Below are 16,486 nucleotides of genomic sequence, written 5' to 3' on the forward strand. Positions count from 1 at the left end.
ACATAGTTATTGTACATTCATGATAGAATATAGTTATTGTATATCCATGATAGAATATAGTTATTGTATATCCATGATAGAATATAGTTATTGTATATCCATGATAGAACATAGTTATTGTACATTCATGATAGAATATAGTTATTGTACATTCATGATAGAATATAGTTATTGTATATCCATGATACAACATAGTTATTGTATATCCATGATAGAATATAGTTATTGTATATCCATGATAGAACATAGTTATTGTACATTCATGATAGAATATAGTTATTGTATATCCATGATACAACATAGTTATTGTATATCCATGATAGAATATAGTTATTGTATATCCATGATACAACATAGTTATTGTATATCCATGATAGAATATAGTTATTGTATATCCATGATAGAATATAGTTATTGTATATCCATGATAGAATATAGTTATTGTATATCCATGATACAACATAGTTATTGTACATCCATGATAGAATATAGTTATTGTATATCCATGATACAACATAGTTATTGTACATCCATGATAGAATATAGTTATTGTATATCCATGATACAACATAGTTATTGTATATCCATGATGGAATATAGTTATTGTACATCCATGATGGAATATAGTTATTGTACATCCATGATAGAATATAGTTATTGTACATCCATGATACAACATAGTTATTGTATATCCATGATACAACATAGTTATTGTATATCCATGATACAACATAGTTATTGTATATCCATGATACAACATATTTCTTTAGTACGTAGTGTAGTAGTAGTAGTTTCCTTTTATATCAAAGTTATTGGTCCTTTAGAACACCAAAAAGGTAATTTTCTTGGTTCACAGATTCGGCGATTGTTGATTCGTCGGCTTAGTTTGTTGTATTTTCAGAAATATAATTTATTTATATTTTTGTAAATAATAGTTTGGTAAATAAATACTTTCTTATTGGTGAGTTATTTTTTAATTTTGAATATACTTTATAGTTTTTAAATTCAAAATAGCAATATCTCATTCCACTAGCATACTTGTATACAGTAAACCAAGTAGCGCTTGTATGTTTTAGCGCAAAGCACACAATGGGCTAACTGAGCTCTATCCACCGTGGGGAATCGAACCCAGTATCTTAGTGTTAAAAATCCGTAAACTTACAGCTGAACCAATGGGGTACTACTAGATATTCATTTTATAGTTCTGCCCAACAGCTAGAATTGATAAAGTACCACTAGCACTAAGTTTATGGACTAACAACAATAAAAGTTGAGGTTCAATTCCTCTTAGTGGACAGAAACGGAGACAGCCAATTGTGTAGCCTTGTGCTTAAACAAAACAAAAAAATTAAGTATAACAATACTTTGGTATTACGCTTAAGTCTATAACATTTCTGACAGGCTTCCTAGTGATTTCTTGTAATTCAAATATTTTTAATTTATTACAAACGCTCTATAAAAGAAAAATACTTTATAAGTAAAAATTAAGATTTTTAGGAGAAAAGGAGAAGTTTCATTTTACTGTATTTGGGTTTTACTATCCGGTATTAACTATTTATGAATTCTCTCTGAAGAGTAAGCCAAACTGGAGAAGAAAATCATGAGTCTCCTGTTTTTGATCAATGAACATGGTTCCTTGAGAGGTAAACTTGTTCTTGATGAGCAAAAGTGGTTCTTAGAGAGGTAAATCCTGAATCTCCTTTTCTGATCAGTAAAAGTGATTCCTGAAAAGATAAACCTTGAATCTCCTGTTTTTGATCAATGAAAGTGGTTCCTAGAGAGGTAAATCTTGAACCTCCTGTTCTTGATATTTACCTCTACACAAACTAGCTTCAATGATCAAGAACAGGGTATTCAAGATTTTCGTCTCTAGGAACCACTTTCGCTCCTTTAATTAATCTCCTGTTTTTATGAGCGAAAGTGGTTCCTAGAGACGAAAGTCTTCAATATCCTGTTCTTGATCATTGAAGCTAGTTTGGGTAGAGGTAAATCTTTAATTAATCTCCTGTTTTTGATGAGCGAAAGTGGTTCCTAGAGACGAAAATCTTGAATATCCTGTTCTTGATCATTGAAGCTAGTTTGTATAGAGGTAAATCTTAATTAATCTCCTTTCCCAGATCAGTGAAATAGGTTCTATATTTATGCGTTTTACTTAAAGTGTTGATGATTCCTGTGTAATCCATCTCTCATCTCTTTTGGATGCTGCTTAGAAGATTTAATCTGAAAAATTATCTTTAGCCTATATTTTGTAAATAATTAAACTTGCTTATACTTCAGATGATAAGTAAAAATAAGTTAAATCATATTTTACACGATTCAATTACATGTTGTAATTAGTGTTCACTTGGACAATCTTGTTTACATATCAGAAAGAACATTCTCATGCAAATAAATTTTTGAATAAGGCTTTTATCTTCTATTTTATTCTATTTCACATAGAACACATATCATCAGTCTTCAAAAATTAGATTAAGTACATCATGATTGTTCATGTCAAGCTGAGTACTTTTAAAATGAAGTTATCGATTTTACAGTAAGTTTAAACCTAAAGTATATCGTGCACTATATCTTCGTCTTCGGTTTTTACTTTTAAAAGGACGTATTAAAATAAATTGACCTGAAAACTATGTGCTCTTTTTCTAGTATCCAAGCCGTGTAAATTCTCCATGTTAAGAAGATGATTAACTAACATTCAGAAAAGTATATGTGATTATAACATGTATAAATGCATAATTATAATATTTCACAATTAACTTAATGGGTTTGGAACTAGCCTATGGTATTAGCAAACCAGTTCGTTTTTATAGGTGCATTACAAAAACTAAGAAACTATTTTAATTACAACATATAAATCTCTATCTATCCGTACAGATGTGTGTAAAGCGGAAGAACCGTTTGTATGTTTGTGTGTCCGCTGTTCGCGCCTACAGTTTGTTACCCAACTCAAGCAAAATGGTCCTCATGAGTCCTTCTCTGTCTTTATCTCCACCTATGACGTGAAGTCTATTGCATTACAACGACTTATACGTTTCTAGCGTTTGATGTGAAACTTACAAATACATCACATGTGCTAATACGAATAAAAATGTACTTCACCAAGAGTAAAATGTATGCTTTCCTAATTCTACTGTCCTCCTCGGATTTACAACGCTAAAATCAGGGGTTAGATTCCCCTTGGTGGACACAGCAGATAACCTGATGTAGCTTTGCTATAAGAAATACACACAACACCTAATTCTAATTATGTATATATACATCCATAGTATAGCTGAAGTATTCGTTTTGTATAACAAACATCGCAAGTGGAATACTATACGGATAGATCAGCTTGTTTTACTTTTAGTTTCTTATACGAAATGAAGTATGGCTCTGGGTTTCTAATTACGGTGCGTCTTATGAAATATGTTTGTAACGAAAAGCACCGTATTTAATGAATAAAATTATGCGTTTAATGTGTTTTTAAAACATTAACTTCTTGTAGACTGCCCTTTAAAGTTAAGGCATGTTTTTTAATTAATAGCATGGCATATAACGTAAACTGGCTGTATGCATTATAGGATGTAACAGAAGAATGGCAATTACTAAGTCAACAGGGACGCAATTAAGATTCTTACTCAACATTGAGCAATTACGGAGTACAATTTCAAGACAGACCTAATGGATTCCAAACTAAAAATGTGCAACTCTTTTAATATTCGTGCACTTGTTCCCAAAAGTAAGGTGCAAATTACTTTGAACGAGACTACGCTCAGTTCCAACATTAAATGGTAAAAACAGGACTTTTGAAAAATAACGTTTTTAGCTCCTAGCGGCTATCGGATATAATAAATAACTTTATAGAGGCAGACATTGAACTATTCAAGTGGTATCAAAAATAAAATTAGATTAGAATCTACATATTTCGTACACACGAGTGTTCAACAGAAGTCAAACTGATCCAACAAATGATGAGTAGCAACAGTGTTAAAATTAGTAATGTTTAAAGAATGTAACTGATCAAACAAGATGCTAGATAGATAATACATTGATAAAATAGCAAATGTGTAATATAAAGGAAAGTAAACTGTTGAATAATTTCATACATAATATACAATCATATTATTTTTCAGTTATGAATCATAGTTTGTTTCTCATAAGTTAATTTCGAGCTTTTAGCTAGAAAATCTTTAAAATATTATTTTCTTATAAATAATCATCTTGAGCTTGATGCTGTGAAAATGGACTTAGAATGATCTGTTTAAGCACACTCATTTCAAGCCCACGTGATAGAGACATACAAGTAATGTTTGTAATGGATAGGTTAAAATTGAGAGAACAAAAAAAGAAAGAATACGCGTTTTCTCCGTTCTGACGATGCTGGTTTTTAAAGTATTGTGTACATTTTAACGTTGTCTTATTGAGATTTTAACAATTATATGAATAGCCTAACTAAAACCTCACAAACATAAAAAGTAAAAGATAATATCTTTAAATAGAGAATTGAAGATAATGTTTTAACGTAATACGTGAATTATATATATATATATATGGACTCTTGATACTAATATAATAACAGAGTGAATTATCGTAACATATGTATCTTAATACAAAATGTCATATATTTGTTAACAGCAAGGGTACATAACTGAGGAAATAATACCTTCTAATTGTTATAAGTAAAAACGTAATATCACCTATTAAATTAAACATATTATTGCTATTTAATTACGAGACTACGATATCGAAGTTAATCACATTTTGATAGATGTGAAGTTTTTTAAGTATAAGAGCTTCGGTTTTGTTATTCAGATAATACCTAATATTGGATAACTTATTATCTATACCTCTATGGAAAATAATTGTTAATAATATCAATTTTCTATTGTTTCTAAGCTTTCTTACATAATATTTTTGTCCAACAAGTTTAATAAAACTGCCGTTTTTCAGGTAATCTTGCATTCAAACTAAAGAATAAAAGATACAAACGCCAAGGCTCACTGTTCTATTGTCTTATGTGAAAAGTTAACTCTATAATATAAATAATTAGACGTTGAGACTGATTGCTGTATAATAACATAACATAATGTTAGGGACAACAACGGACCTATCGGTCAATCTAAGCTGTCCCATCTTCTAAACTAAATTAAAACTATTAAATAAATAAATAAAATCTCAAATCCAGTCATTATATTTCATATAATTATCAAGCTTTCTATTAAACTCTCTTAAATTTACTGTATCCACAAAATTCGAAGGCAAACCATTCCAAAGGCCAACGACCCTGTTAGAAAAATATAACTGCCTTAGCTGAAGATGACTCCTATCCTGCTTAACTTTATATTTGTGTCCCCTAGTCCTACTATTCTCACTGTTAAGTATGAGAAAAAGATGATGCATCAACACTATCAATTAATTCTTTAACAATCTTAAACACCTCAATCAGGTCTCTTCTAACACTTCTTTTTTCAAGAGAAAACAACTTCATAGATCTTAACCTCTCGTCGTATGACAACCCCTCCATCCCAGGCACCATTCTAATAGCCCTTCTATGAACTATTTTCAACAACTCAGTGTCCTTCCTAAGGTAAGGAGCTCAATGACTAAACACAATACTCCAAATGTGGCCTAACCAGTGATCTATGCAGTGAAATTATAACCTCTTTAGACTTGTATTCATTATTTCTATAGATACAATCTAAAATCATTTTTGACTTACCACTAACAACAGTACACTGCTTGGATGGCTTAAGAGATTGATCAACCACTACACAAAGATCCCTTACTTTCATAACAATGTTATTCCCATTCCAGAGATTGATCAACCACTACACAAAGATCCCTTACTTTCATAACAATGTTATTCCCATTCCAGAGATTGAACAACCACTACACAAAGATCCCTTACTTTCATAACAATGTTATTCCCATTCCAGAGATTGATCAACCACTACACAAAGATCCCTTACTTTCATAACAATGTTATTCCCATTCCAACTATATGTATGATTTAAATTATGATACCATATGCATTGATCTTGCATTTATTATAATTAAAACCCATCCACTATTTGTTCGCCCAACTGATTAAATGATATAAATCCTTTTGTAAAGCAGCAGTATCCTCTTCAGAACCAGTAACACCCAAGACCTTAATAACTTCTGTAAATTTATTCTTTGATCTATGTCATTGCTGTAAATCAAAAATAGGAAAAGACTGAGCCCTGAGGTACCCCACTTGTAACATTAATCCAGTTTGACTGAATTCCATTTATTACAACCCTCTGCTTTTTTCCATCCAGCCACTCTTCTATCCAATTATCTAACTTATCTCCCACATCTACAAAGATAATTTTTTGCAAGACTTTTATGTGGCACCTTGTCAAATACTTTCTGAAAATCCAGATACACCAAATCTACACCTTACAGTTATCTACATAAGCGGTGACCTTTTCAAATAATGTCAAAACATTTGTAAGGCAATATTTTCCATTAGTAAAACCTTGTAGAAATTTAATATGTTTTGGTTTGGAATTAAGCACAAAGCTACACAATGGGCTATCTGTGCTCTGCCCACCACGGATATCGAAACCCTGTTTCTAGCGTTGTAAGTCCGCAGACACACCGCTGTGCCACTGGGGGGCATTTTAATATGTAAACCCAGCAGAATCATATTACCTATGATAATATATTAAAATATGTTTGTATAAATTCATATATGCCAGAAATATGTATAATTACGAAAACAGAAGAGTTTAATATTTACCAGTTGTGTCTGAGAAAGACTTGACTTACCTTAACAGGTCACAAAGGTAAGTGGGAACTTAGAGCTTTGCTAACATGTGAATAATAACCGATCGCGCATAGTTTCTCAAATTATTAATAATGCATTCGTAAAGTCCTAAAACATGAAAAAACACTGAAATATCTGTGACTAGTTACCTACTGTAGAGTATTTGATATACTGCTTGTTTCGAATATCAAATATTATTTTAAAATGTATAGAAAATTGTGCGATTGCTTTTTTTCTATTTCGTTTTCATCAAGTGTAGACATGCTTTAACTAAAAAAAAAATTCTAGGTGGATATTACAAATAATAAATATATGGATTTTAGAGTATTTTATCTCAGCTCTAATCCTATAAAACAATATTTTGACCTAAGGTCTAGTTGTAGTTCAGTTGTGGTTTTTCATAAATTAAAGTTTAGTATAGCTGAACTGACTTTTAACATCTGTTACATGAAGATAAAAATGGAGGGCTAAATACACATACCTGAATACCAGTTTTCACAGCATTCAATATTCTGGTTTATATTCTCGCAAAAATAAAGACTTGAAGTATTACTTAATCTAAGTAATTGTTATGAAACTTTTAATTTACTATAGATTTAATTCGTTATTTATTTCAATGTCTGTATTCACATCAAAACTTGAATTTTTCACATAGTGATATTTTTTGTTTATCTTTTTTGTACTATCAATGAATCATTGTTTACTACTTTACGTACTTTTTGCTTGTTAAAACCAGTTTACACTAAGACGAGCAGTTAAGAGTTATTATTATTATTAAGATGAAAGGTATTGTGTATCTAAATACACATTGTATGTAAATCAACATGTGACTGACATTTGAAATATATTATAGTAAATGCTTAATATGATAGATTTTCAAATTCAATAATAAAAATTTGACATCAAAATAAAAGTATTTAGCGTAAAGATTGTGTGTGTGTGTACGTTTTCTTATAACAAAGTCACACGTGGCTATATGCTGTGTCTACCGAGAAGAATCGAACTCCCGAGTTTAACATTGTAAATCCGAAGACTTACCGCTGTCCCACCAGGTGACCAACGTAGAAAGAATGTACATAAAAGTAAAGATCACCCAGAGCATATTGAAGTCTTATAGATTGTAGGAACTTAGAAAATTCTAGAAACATCTAATGCGTAATGCATCCTAAAGAGGTAGAAGGATCTTAGTGAAGATCAAATGTTCACTATTAATTGTTGAAATATTATTTTAGAAATTTGAAATGGAGAATTGTACAAAAAAGACACAACGAGAGAAAAACAAAAGTCGTAAATCGTAAATATTTCGCTATTCCAACATGTTCCTTTAATATTTCACTAGTAATTTTCCAGAGTTTGTTCCTTTTCCGGCTATTCCACTTAAAATATTTTCTCAAGACCCAGATAAAATATAGAACAAGAAACAACATAAAAACAGAAAAAAGTTGATAACTTAAGGATCACAAATAACATAAATAGTTTAGAAAAATATACATAGACAAATATTAACTAAAACGATAAACAGATAAATCTGGAAAAGACAGCCAGTCATTAACTTGTGCTAAAGACCACTTACCATTACAGCTATTTTAAGTTGTTTTCTACCTTACACAAATTATTAATGTATTATCTTTTTGACATTGTTCTTTCTGTGTGGTTCACTATGACCTTTCCACATTTTTGTGTTGTCTTGTGACTTATCAGTGTATGGTTATACTTTAACTTTAGTTCTTCTTCTTTCATTATGGTTATTCCATATTTTATCACTTCTTCTATTTCATTATGGTTATTCCAAATTTTTATCACTTCTTCTATTTCATTATGGTTATTCCAAATGAAATAGAAGAAGTGATAAAAATTTGGAATAACCATACAATGAAATAGAAGAAGTGATAAAAAATCTGGAATAACCATAATGAAATAGAAGAAGTGAAAAAAATCGGAATAACCATAATGAAATAGAAGAAGTGATAAAAATCTGGAATAACCATAATGAAATAGAAGAAGTGATAAAAAATCTGGAATAACCATAGATGTTTTATCACTTCTTCTATTTCATTGTAGTTACTCTAGATGTTTTATCACTTCTTCTATTTCATTATGGTTATTCCAGATTTTTTTTCAGATGTTTTAAATTTATCCAACCGTACTTCAGCTTATTGAGTCTGATAAAACATGAATGTATTTTATGATATTTTACTTTTCTTATCTTTTAACAGGTAGTTTCACATTTTCAATTATATTTATCTTTTTATTGAGTTTGTTTCATTCATGGGATTCTAGAACTTTTTAATTATGTTTCTCACTAATATTTATTGTTATACCTTCCATTGAAGTTAAAGAAAGTATTTCGATTTCCCATATTCATGATTCATTCCTGTGTCCAAGATTCATCCATGTGTTCATCCCTGTATTCATATTTCCCTGAAAATAAGAAATGCTTCGTTTGTTTAATAATTGTAGGTATGCATTTTCGCTAGGTATTATCCGCTATGATTTTTATGTTTGAAGAAGATTCTTCTTTAACGTTTTGATTTTATGTAATATTAAAAATGACTCTTCCTATTAGAATGCCCCTTCTTTTCACATATATGTATATATATGTATGTGTGTGTTTTCTCAATTAAACAGTTTAGAAATATACTTGTTTTGCATGATCAGTCGATCACTATTTTATATCTAAGATCAATTTCAATAACCAGAAACACTCAGGCGGAAGTATGATTCACAGAGAAATGATGCAACTTTTAAAAGATGAAAACAAGTCATATTTCCATAACACAACTATTTTTATTTAGTTTTAACTTTATTCTTAATGCTACAGTTGTCTTCCAAGTTTAAGAAAAACATGCGATTATTAAAATATCTAAGAAAATATTGAAAGTAACAAAACTGAAGTTATTATATTAATACATGTAAATAATATCACCTAAACGTATTATGCAGTACAAACATATCATACACTAACGTTTCGTTTCATTGCTACATAATGGACTGACTATATGCGCTCTGTCCACAGCGGTGAATGTAGCCCGGATCCACCTGGGGACATATAGCACTAGGAACTAATAAGATGTGTGTCCACAGTGGTGAGTGGAGCCCGGATCAACCAGAGGACATATAAGTACTAGGAACTAATAAGATTTGTGTCCACAGTGGTGAATGGAGCCCGGATCCAACCATAGGACATATAGCACTAGGAACTAATAAGATTTGTGTCCACAGTGGTGAATGGAGCACGGATTCACCAGAGGACATATAGCACAATGAACTAATAAGATTTGTTTTTCTAATTAATTTCTTGGATAAAAACTAAGTACAAATACTCGTGTCACCTCTGCCTGTTTTTTTAAAACTATGTTGAATTACTGCGCCATTAAAGCTTTTTCAATACATGAGTCTTTTATGATCCACTTTATAATATGCATAAATTAAATTAGATATTCAGTTACAAAGATTTGTAGTGGTTTTTAAGTTTATTTATGGTTTATAGCTGTCTTAGTATCCAGATGTTTTTAATATTTCTGTTTTCTAGTTTTATGAGACTCCCTGCAATCGGTTCTACCAAAAATGTGCCTCGTAGGACTCAAGAAAGCGTAAACGCATTTCTGTCGTGCCAGTGTTACATTTGAATAATTCATCACAGTCAAAAATCAGTGTAGTTATTGTAGTTTTTCAACTTACGGTATACCTTTCTTTGGTTACCTATTAGATATTTCATATTTCTAACGTTGAGAAGGCAAGTAGCTTTGCAAAAAGCCATAAAATCTAAGAGCCAGCTCAAAAGGCAAAAGAAGCACGAGTTTCTATTATATAGATTTTCTCTGAGAAATAAAACCAAACTATGTTTGTTTTCTTTACAGTTTTGAAACTGAATGGTTGAAGAGAACTATATAAATTATGGCTTTTATTGTAATAAGCCACCTTGATTCTCTCGAAATTACAAATAAAACATACACCTTGTTCATAAATCAAATATGATTACATCTTGGAATGCATACACAAATTCTATTCCTTTAGTAACACCAACTTAAAACTACATCTTATGTACTAGCATCTTATGGGAACTTTGATAAGTAGAGGTATAAATAGATTGTTGTAGGACACCAAGAAAAACAAATGAAGTTTTGTGAAGACACAACTATAAAATGCTAAACGACTAGTATATAAAAACGACTAGTATGGAATGATCCGTAAATTGATTGTAGAGTCTGCTTAACCCAGAATGCAACATACACGATCTATACTTAGAGTAATTGATCTGTGAACAAAAATTACGAAGACATGTACATTAATCATTTCTCATTCTTGTTGTTTTAGTATCTTAGTGGCTTACCAGTTGGTTTCAATATCGTATACTGCAGTAGGCTCATTTATAAAATCTGTATTATAATTATACTTTAATAATAAAACCAGTTGAAACTATACCTTTTCACTCTAAATAAATCACTCTTATTATGGTGAATCAAAAAATTAATGGGTCTTATGCTGTTAAAACCTTTATTGAAATATAAGGTTAGTATAACGGATAAATGGGTGACTCATTACTGTGTGAGAAACACGCTGTTTGGAAGTATATGGGTTCATATATGTAATAGCTAATACATGAAACAGTTTCTTTCTAACACAGAGCACTTATTGGTTTCATGTCAATAAGATTTACTAAATATATAGCACTTTCATGAGATACTTTTATTAATGGCATTCCCATTTTTTACGCATGTAGGGTTAAACTGTTTAGTCTCAGTGAAAAAGGCTGCAAAGTTATGAAAGTTAGAAAATAACAAGTTTACATATAACAGTTGTGGAAAAAATATGTTTACATATAGCAGCTGTGGAAAAAAATATGTTTACATATAGCAGCTGTGGAAAAAAAACATGTTTACATACAGCAGTTGTGGAAAAAACATGCATATTTATTTATAAAATTTATTTTTACGGTTTTTTTGATAAATGTGAAAAAAACTGATTGCATTTTAAAAGGTAATAATCTTTCTTTATGCCAGAGATTTCTTTTGCTGTCACTTTCTGATGAAATTAATGTTTTAGAATATGTATTACAAAGTTTCAAGACATTAACTGCCATATTTGTTAGAACAGGCGTTTGGGATTCTTAATTTGTGTTAGATTAACACGACAAGAGTTTGGGTTCAGAAATTAACAGATGTGATATTTATTAATACTTCGACAAGTAAATAATCTATCAAGCAACTTCTATTATTTAAAAAAAACAAACAAACTTGAGACCAAAATAATGTGAGATTATAATAGCGATATGTTTCAGTTATATCTTAACATCTGACATTTATCATTGAATGTTATGCCAAAAGTGTGGAATTTTTAACTATATGCGCCAGAAGCTCTCAGTATTAGTGAAATGGCGTCTGACGTTTTAGTAAAGGATCTAAAGCAACGTAGAAAATTAATAAAATTACATACAAATAAACCCAAATTCAATTAAAACCTAAGAACCTTATATGGAATAGATGTTGTTTATACATACGTCCAAAGTGGGATTAAGTCATCCTAAAGATATGTACATACGTCCAAAGTGGGATTAAGTCATCCTAAAGATATGTACATACGCCCAAAGTGGAATTAAATCATCCCAAAGATATATATACATATGTTCAAAGTGGGATTAAGTCATCCTAAAGATATATACATACGTCGAAAGTGGAATTAAATCATCCCAAAGATATATATACATATGTTCAAAGTGGGATTAAGTCATCACAAAGTTATATACATATGTCCAAAGAGGGATTAAGTCATCCCAAAGATATATATACATATGTTCAAAGTGGGATTAAGTCATCCCAAAGATATATAAATATGTCCAAAGTGGGATTAAATCATTCCAAAGATATATACATATGTCCAAAGTGGGATTAAGTCATCCCAAAGATATATACATATGTCCAAAGTGGGATTAAGTCATCCCAAAGACATATACATATGCCCAAAGTGGGATGAAGCTATTCCAAAGATATATACATATGTCCAAAGAGAGATTAAGTCATTCCAAAGATATATACATATGTCCAAAGAGGGATTAAGTCATCCCAAAGATATATAAGTATGTCCAAAGTGGGATTAAGTCATCCCAAAGATACATACATATGCCCAAAGCTGGATTAAGTCATCCCAAAGATAATTTAGAAGATGAAGAAGATCTTCAAAATGATACAGCATTTTGCTAATCTCATTAGAGAATCATGTTTTGTTATAACTAGTTTTGTTACTTTTGTCTTCAGTTTTAACCATCGGAAATCCATCTGGGTACCACGTGTTAAAAGAGATGCATCGAGTAGACCTTTATTTAAAATATTTATTTTATTTCATATTCCACCTCTTTTGGAGGCATTATTTGAACACTTAGTTGAATCTAGGAAATCCTAGATTTTCTTCGATGTTGGAAATCATGAAACAGTTTAACAAACTAAGTTATAAACTAGACAAAGAAAAGCTTAACAACAGACTGCAGCTGGAGACAGGACAACAATTCTAGTTGGAAACAGTTTAAAAGAAAAGTAGGCAAAACAAACTTGTCCACTAGAAATCTTTACTAAAACTATTTCACTCTTGCTTGGCAACCTTTTTTGTGACGCCCACTAAAAGGTTTGCATTATTTTGTATATTAAGTGGCGTGTTTATGTTTTTTGTCATCGTAACACACCTGTATAGTCTGAATTTTAAATTACACGTATTCGATCACATTGCTGTTAATACAAAAAATAAGACTTAGTTAGAAGGCAGTGTCACAGTACAGTACCAAAGATCTGTAGAAAATACACGAAAATGTTTTTTTGATCAGTTTAGAAACGATAAGCAGGTTAGATTCTGAAACATACATTTGACAAAGTAAGTGATACATTGAAATGAAGATGTTAAGACGGTGCTTTGTGTAATTTACCCAAAGAATCGAACCGTAATTGAACCCTACTTGTTCGTCATTTTGAAACCTTCGCTACACTGGGAAAGAGTTATTTCTATGCTGTTACAAGAGCTGAAACGTAGAGTTGATTAATATTAGTATAAAGTGTATGTTTGAAGTAAAGCACAAAGCTACACAATGGGCTATCTGTGCTCTGCCCACCACGGGTATAGAAACTCGGTTTTTACCGTTGTAAGTACGCAGACATGCGGCTGTGCCACAGTGGAGGGGCTAAAGTGTGTGTGTGTGTGTTTCTTATGGCAAAGCCACATCGGGCTATCTGCTGTGCCTATCAATGGGAATCGAACCCCTGATTTTAGCGTTGTAAATCCGTAAACTTGCTGCCGGTAGGGTAAAGTAGAAAACATTTTTCACTAATAACACAATTTTGTAAGTGATTTTTATCAATATCAACAATATTGGTTAATCTATGAAACATTTTGTTAAATTGTGTTAAATATAGATGCAATATGATATAAACATGATCGAAACAGTTTTCTAGGTGTTTTAGATCCAAAGTGGAAATACAAAAACGAGACATGTTTAAAACAAAATTGAGATCCTTTTCCTGTAGACCAAAATTGTCAAAAAACCCACAAAAACATACTAACGTATGCGTGAAGGGAGTAAGCAAGGACCCAGATAACACTCGTTACCATAGTTACTATAAAGTACGATTCAGATTCCCTATTATTCCGTGAGCTTCATTATAAGTTATAGAATTCAGGTATATACAACTGCTTTAGGAACTTTAGGTGTCTGGAAGCGTTGACCACGCAAGTCATCTTTGAAATGGCCAAAGAACTGTAACTCACAAGCGCTTTGTCGGGACTGTATGCAAGAGGGGAAATGACTGTCCATCCGAGCTTTATAAATTTAGTCGTGTCCGGAGAGTATTATGAATTCGACATTGTAATGTGTTCTAGCAGTGTACAGGTTCAAATAATAATTCATCGGACGCTAGTTTCTCGTATTCAGCGTATAAAAAAATATAAATAAAAAGTGCTTTGTTCATATCACTCGCACTTTTTATAATATTTCAATGAAAAAGCGTCAGAATTTGATTTGCTGAATAAACTAAATTAGACTACGTACTGGTATTCGGCTTGAACGTAACTTAATCCAGGTCGAAATTCATGAGTAAACTGAAATCTAATGAATTGTGGGTGTGTTTAATCCAGATCGAAGTTCATGAGTAAACTGAAATCGAATGAATTATTGGTGTGTTTAATCCAGATCGAAATTCATGAGTAAACTGAAATCGAATGAATTATTGGTGTGTTTAATCCAGGTCGAAGTTCATGAGTAAACTGAAATCGAATGAATTATGGGTGTATTTAATCCAGATCGAAATTCACGAGTAAACTGAAATCGAATGAATTATAGGTGTGTTTAATCCAGGTCGAAGTTCATGAGTAAACTGAAACCTAGAGATTTAAAATCACTTTCTCTATGTTTTTGCAAGTTAAGCATTTACAGTGTACATAATTTTGTAGTTTTTTATATTAATCTGAACGCGCTTTGTGCACTACAGCAGAATACATCTTGTAACATAATTGGGAGTGTAATGGATAGGTTTTACTTCATCGTAATTTAACATGACAACAATACTTTATCATCTAAACCAGTTCAACATGTAAAATGGTTAACCAAAACGTTATTCAGAAAGCCAGTTATCTTACACCTGCTAAACATTAAAGATATTCACCAATTTGTTAATATATTATTACAGTTATTTAATCATCACATCATAGTTATAGACTAATGGACAGCACAAAAGGACAATAAATAGATTATATATATATATATATATTATTATTATTATTGCCTTAAGAAGAGGTTACAACATTGTAATTACGTATAACATTTAGAATCTGAATTTCTCTGAAACAATTTCATTTGAAAATTGGCCCAATTAAAGAAAACTAAGGCAGATCAAATATTAAAACAGCTCGATAGAATCAATAGGTTCATAACATCACTATCGAGTCTTCATGATTACTTAGATCCATTTTGTTTAAATGAGCTTTATTACATTATTGCATAGCCAGTATATTCTTATGACTTGCAAAACGTTCATTCTATGTATTATAACAATTAGATGTTGGACCTAGAATTACGTTCACAGTATTAACTGGATGGGCATTTAGTAGAGTGCATACATAGACCCAGAATTACGTTCACAATATTAACTGGATGGGCATTCAGTAGAGTGCATACATAGACCCAGAATTACGTTCACAGTATTAACTGGATGGGCTCTCAGTAGAGTGCATACATAGACCTAGAATTACGTTCACAGTATTAACTGGATGGGCATTCAGTAGAGTGCATACATAGACCCAGAATTACAGTATTAACTGGATGGGCATTCAGTAAAGTGCATACATAGACCCAGAATTACGTTCACAGTATTAACTGGATGGGCATTCAGTAGAGTGCATACATAGACCCAAAATTACGTTCACAGTATTAACTGGATGGGCATTCGTAGAGTGCATACATAGACCCAGAATTACGTTCACAGTATTAACTGGATGGGCACTCAGTAGAGTGCATACATAGACCCAGAATTACGTTCACAGTATTAACTGGATGGGCACTCAGTATAGTGCATACATAGACCCAGAATTACAGTATTAACTGGATGGGCATTCAGTAAAGTGCATACATAGACCCAGAATTACGTTCACAATATTAACTGGATGGGCATTCAGTAGAGTGCATACATAGACCCAGAATTACAGTATTAACTGGATGGGCATTCAGTAAAGTGCATAAAT

The 16,486-nt window shown here is 31.3% G+C and overlaps 1 long non-coding RNA gene across 1 annotated transcript in view; it reads right to left on the reverse strand.

The window, feature by feature from the left end:
- Positions 1–13,302: 13,302 nt before the first annotated feature.
- LOC111088107 overlaps positions 13,303–16,486 on the reverse strand; it is a 15,750-nt gene continuing 12,566 nt past the window's right edge. The window contains exons 2-3 of the long non-coding RNA XR_002612697.1: positions 13,499–13,509; positions 13,303–13,313 (exon numbers count right to left, since the gene is read on the reverse strand). This is a non-coding gene — a long non-coding RNA (uncharacterized LOC111088107). The remainder of the gene's footprint in view (positions 13,314–13,498; positions 13,510–16,486) is intronic.

Source organism: Limulus polyphemus, unplaced genomic scaffold (genome assembly GCF_000517525.1).
Source record: "Limulus polyphemus unplaced genomic scaffold, Limulus_polyphemus-2.1.2 Scaffold3134, whole genome shotgun sequence".
Classification (NCBI taxonomy): Eukaryota; Metazoa; Arthropoda; class Merostomata; order Xiphosura; family Limulidae; genus Limulus; species Limulus polyphemus.